Source organism: Urocampus carinirostris, chromosome 6, assembly GCF_059441175.1.
Source record: "Urocampus carinirostris isolate Australia breed hairy pipefish chromosome 6, RoL_Ucar_1.0, whole genome shotgun sequence".
NCBI lineage: Eukaryota > Metazoa > Chordata > Actinopteri > Syngnathiformes > Syngnathidae > Urocampus > Urocampus carinirostris.
The window spans coordinates 24,751,226-24,756,797 of record NC_142354.1 but is presented as its reverse complement, the minus strand read 5'-3'; positions in this window follow the sequence as shown (position 1 = coordinate 24,756,797).

The following is a 5,572-nucleotide window of genomic DNA, read 5'->3' as shown; positions in this document are numbered from 1 at the left end:
GTGACCTGTCTCTCATTGGCTCTGTTGCCATCGTGACAACGTATTTACATGTTTTTGTTCGGAACAGCAACATGTTTACAGTTTTTATGAGCTTTTTTTCATGTGTTGATGTAAATTTTTGATGTTGCCACAGTAGCAGACTACTTGGCCGCACAGTTACACTTCGCATTGTCCTTTTTTGTAGCATTAAAAAAACTCCTAACACTTTGTCCTTGCTGTTCGCCTCAGTCATTTTTAGCTTCTAGTAGGGGCGAACGCTTGGATTTGGCCCTCTTTTATGTCTGGCAGGATGGATGCAGCAGCAGGCCAGGTATGGTAAGGTGCTAAAAGTGTGCCAGTTAGTCATGACTCAGGTAAAAGTGGCTGGGGGCGCTGTGAGGGAGTGAAGGGCTGCGCTTTTCTTCCGGCGCCGTCACGAATGGCAGCCACTCCAGCAGCTCCCATGTTATTTTCGATTGTTCTCGATTGTTCTCAGCTCAGGGATGCTGCTGGAAATGTGAATTTCCCTTCGGGGATGAACAAAGTATCTATCTATCTATCTAGAGAAACAGCTCTTTGAGAAAATTGGTGGAGGACCGAAGTTTTGATTCCAGGACAATGGTTTCAATTTGAATTCTTGCTTGGTATCAATAATATCGATATTTGGATCGATACCCCCATTGACAGAAGAGGATTAGTATTTTGGACTCTAAACGACACATATCGTGCTTATATCTAAACCATTACATTAAAGCAAAGGAGAGCACAACAACGCAAACCACCAGGGCCTTATTGATGACTGTTGGTCTTTTTATCGGCCTTATTGATAAATCCACTCGATGTGTTTTTAGAAGTCCCAGTGGATACCAACAGCGGGAAGCCATTTGTGCTCTACTCCCCCAGTCCCCTTGAGGAAGACTGACCTAGAATATTTTCAAGCAGGACTTCTCTTTTCTTAGGCTGCTGAGATGCTGCAGACAGTTTTGTCCTACATAAAGGGCAACTCATTCATCACTCAGCTTCTAGACCCAGTTCGGTTATTTCTTACTTGGCTTTTAAGCAGCTTCCGTTCAGCTTGTTGTCTCAGAACCATAGAGGTAAATTGGAAAAAAAATTAACCCGGAAATTTGTTTCCGTAGGAGTTATCATGGATGGTCCATTTTTAATGCCAATGATTGGTGCTGATACTGACCTTGTTTTTAGGGATCAATACTCGCAACGGTGGAGGTTACAAGTTTAGCCTGCCCTCTAGCGGCAGTTTTAGGAAAGGAGCTATTTAAGAATAAGAGGAATTATACATTGACATTAACTTCATGCCAATTTTAAGGACTAACCTATTTTTGACGTTTAAAGCTATCGCTTTAGAAATATTGGTCAGTTTTCCGGGGAAAATTATGTGCTTTTCATATCTGAATGGACAAACAGTTGGTTGAGAAAAGTAAAAATAAGAGCAATTATAAATTATTATCAACGCCGTTATAAGGTAAATAATATTTGAGCACTAAAAAAATATGTATTTTAAAATATTATTTTAGGAGGCCGAAAGGAATGTTATGAACTAGCGGTATCTGTGGGTTTGATATTGGTATCTATTTACATTACATTTTCTTTTATCCCTCCTATAATTGTACCTCATCTCATCTCATTAGCCGTACCGCTTATCCTCATTAGGGTCACGGGGTAATTGTACCTTTAATATAGAACATAAAAATATTGATTTAAACTATACCATATCTTCGGTACCATCCGTAATCATGGTAAATGCGAACTCACGACCAAATAAGATCATCGAGTGCTGGTGGAAAACATCGAAGCGCACAGGGAGCGCAGTTGCTGTGTTTGGCGGAAACGTGGCTCACGTTTAGCATTCCGGACGCTAACGTGTAGCCACCCGGAGCAATCCGGCTTCAACGCCGCTAAACAGAGACACGAAAGCCGGGGGGAATCGGAGAGGAGGCGGACTTGCTAACACGAGGTGGTGTATCCCTGGATTTTCACAAAGAAAAGTTTTCCATCTGCCGCAGGGATGTCGAACTTTTGGACTGGCGTGACGTCATCCGCTCCGCTACAAGCACCCCTAGGGTATCATGTTCATCTGTTAATAAACAACGGGGTACAATGAATTTCCCTACGGGGATGAATAAATTATCTATCTATCTCTATCTATCTATAAATTATAATAATAAAACAAATTATGTAAAGGTATTTTAAATATGACTTATATCCGAACTACAAATACCTAAATACCAAAAAATTGGCTGAAATTTGCAGGTGAGCCTTAAAACCTGGTATGTTTTAGGCCAGAAAAAAATGCTGTAAATGCATAATTACGATAAAATCTCACTTCATACAGTAACCATTTATGAAGGCATCTTTTTAGTGGTGAAACAAGATTTCATAACGATAGTTTATCCATCCATAAAATATGTTTCCATTGTTCTCTGATGAGTTTTTTTATGCCATCACAGCAGTTTCAATTTCATGCGCCTTATAGTTTGGTGCGCCTTTTTAAAAAAAAAATAATTCACAAAATATATTTTTTTGAAGGTACTTCTTATATGATTCAGAAAATACGGTACATGTATTGTACATGTATGAATACCGGTTATAATAATTAAGCAACTAAAATAATTCAATGAATAAAATCACCTGTATTCATAATTATCTGTGGGGAAAGGCGCACATATTAAAATGCACTTTAAAATAAACATAAACCATACAATTTATATTTGTAAAACAAATGTATATATTTTCGGTACAAAAGCAAATGTAAGGATATAACTACAAAATGAAGGTATTTTTTGCCCTCTGTATGGTAAACGCTTTTGACTTAAATTGAAGTTTGGGTTTCCACTGAGAATGTATAAAAATTGTTAGGAGTCCAATTAGCTTCAAGATTAAAGTTTTTCGGTTAAATTGATATCCTCAACTAAAAGCCAAGATAGACTTGCCCACAAATACTCTAATACTCGAGTTTAAATTGATCTTTATGGACTACCAAAGTAACGTGTTGCCTTTTGAATTTGATTTCTATTCATCCCCGGTGCCGCAGCAGCATGTTTGATTGTCCCAACCCGCAGGGAGAAACAATGCAGAGAGGAACAAATAATCAATGCCCCTCTCCACATGTACACACACACACACATTCCTAATCAATAATATTGGAAAAAACTTTAAAATCATCATCTGATGGAAAAACTAAAAGGTAAGATTAAGTTTATTGAGTTCCTTGGAGCGTTGTCACATTTATTTTAATAAATTTCACAACTTGTCATAAGCCCCGTTTAAGACAACCTCCCCTGGGTTGAATTGAATGATGTTATGTAATAACTGTTGGGCTGTAAAACTAACAGAGAGACAATTGTGAAAAGAAACCAATTTTATTCAACATTTTATATTGTGCTAAAAATCAAAAAGTAGACATTGCAAAAATATTGGCCCGCTTTGATTTAATACTTTGTACAAACTGCTTTTACTGCAATGATAGCCACAAGTCTTTTGGGGTACGTCTCTCAATGTTTTGCACATCTTGAAACATAATTATTTGCCCATTCTTCCTTATGAAACAGCTATCAAGTTCCTTAAGGTTTGATGGTGATCGTTTGTTCAGATATTTGCACAAATTCTCTTAGAAGATAAACTTGTGCCCCATTCTCAGGTCTGTTGCAGACTCCAGCAGATTTTCTTCTAGAATCATCCTTTATTTGGCTCCATCTATCCTACCATTAACTCTTAACGATTTTTACCAGTCCCTGCTGAAGAACAGCAACCCAAAGCATGATGCTGCCACCACCATGTTTGACAGTGGGAGTGGTGTTTTCAGGGTAATGTGCCAAACGTAATGCTTTGAATTCAGCCCAAAATTTCAGTTTTTCTCTCATCTGACCAGACCACCTCGTTCCACATGCTCTTTTTGTTGTGGATATGGCTTCTTGCAAACGCCAAACGAGCCTTTTTGTGGCATTCTTTTAGAAAGGGCTTTCTTCTTGCCACTCTCTCATAGAGGGCAGATTCATGTAGAGTAGTTGTCTCATGCACAGATTGTCCCACCTCATCTGGGTATGCCTGCAGGTGATCCAATGTGATCATGTGCCTCCCGGTTGGTCATCTGATTATATTTTCCTTGTCTGGTCCAAAGATTTTGAGGGACGGTCAGGTCTTAGTGGGTTTGCAGTGGTTTTGTTTTCCTCTCCATTTGAATATTATTGGTCGCACTGTGCTCTGGGAGATGTTTAAATGTTGCGAAATCTTGTATCTTATTCCACCTTGGAACTTTCTTCACAACTTTAACCTGGACCTGCCTGATGTGTTCTTTGGTCTTCAGAATGCTGTCTTAATGCTGCATAAGGCTGTCTTGTCAGGTGCATTCAAACCGAAACTTAATGACACACAGGGGCACTCTGTCATTGTTAGTCATTTAGGCCGACATCGGATTATTCAGAAGTCATTAGGAAACTCCTGAAGTCAGTTGGCTGAGGTGAGCATCCAAGGCGATGTTACACCTTCTCTGGAATCTTTAAATATAGATCTCTCCTCCCATTCACAGGGCACGGACTGGAAAAACCCACACAGCCTTCTGTTCTTCCTTCAGCTATCTGTTCTGATGTGACCGTTCTGTCGACCTGATTGGAAACACTGTCGAGACAGGGAATTAAGCGCGAATCAACATATTTTTAGGAGCATCTTATTTTAACATAGAGGAGGGGGCGTTTGATGTTTTTTCGAAGAGCTTTGAATGTGCTGGCTCGAGGATATTGGTGGTATTGGTTCTTGCGGTGCTACACATGAAGTCCAGATTAAAAGCAGGAAGACACTTTGTTTATGAACCATGTATTATCATCTAGCTTCAAAGTCGAAACACTGTCTCCTCACTGTAGGACATAGCAACTGTGTGTTGTATTAAGTGTATTTGTGTGCATGCTGTATTTCCTCATTTGCTGCCAAAAACTCAACCACCGCCCCCACAATGGCGATAAAGGCCAACATGAAATCCTTTTCTAGTATACACTTACTAATATTGTATAGACACATAGGTAAGGAGTTTGCTTTCATTTCAATTTCCTCAGATTTTAGAAAGAACTAATCATTATTCGTATGTGATTCACGATAAGGTTGGTTGGATCATTTTTATTTTAATGAAAATTAACTTGAGTATGATACTTCATGTATTTTTGCCCAGAATCCAAATCAATGTTGTTGTTTTTTTAATGGTAAATGGTCTGCATTTATATAGCGCTTTTCAAGTCAATGACCTCCCAAAGCGCTTTACAATGTGCTTCACACTTACCCATTCACACACACACTCACACATCAATAGGGAGTCAGCCATGCAAGGCGCCTACCTGCTTATTGGAAGCATTAGGGATTCAGTGTCTTGCCCAAGGACACTTCAACATATCAACATGCCCTTCTTAAACAAATTGATCTAACCCGCCATCATGGTCCTTGTGCAGTCCCAAGGGGAAGCCTAGTGGCTCCTTATTTGGCTCCTCCAGTGGAAGCTGGAGGTATTGGCCCCTCAAATGACCAACAGCTCTCTCAATGCCCCGAGACATAAGGTTCCTGATACAGTGGAACCTCGGTTTTCGAACGC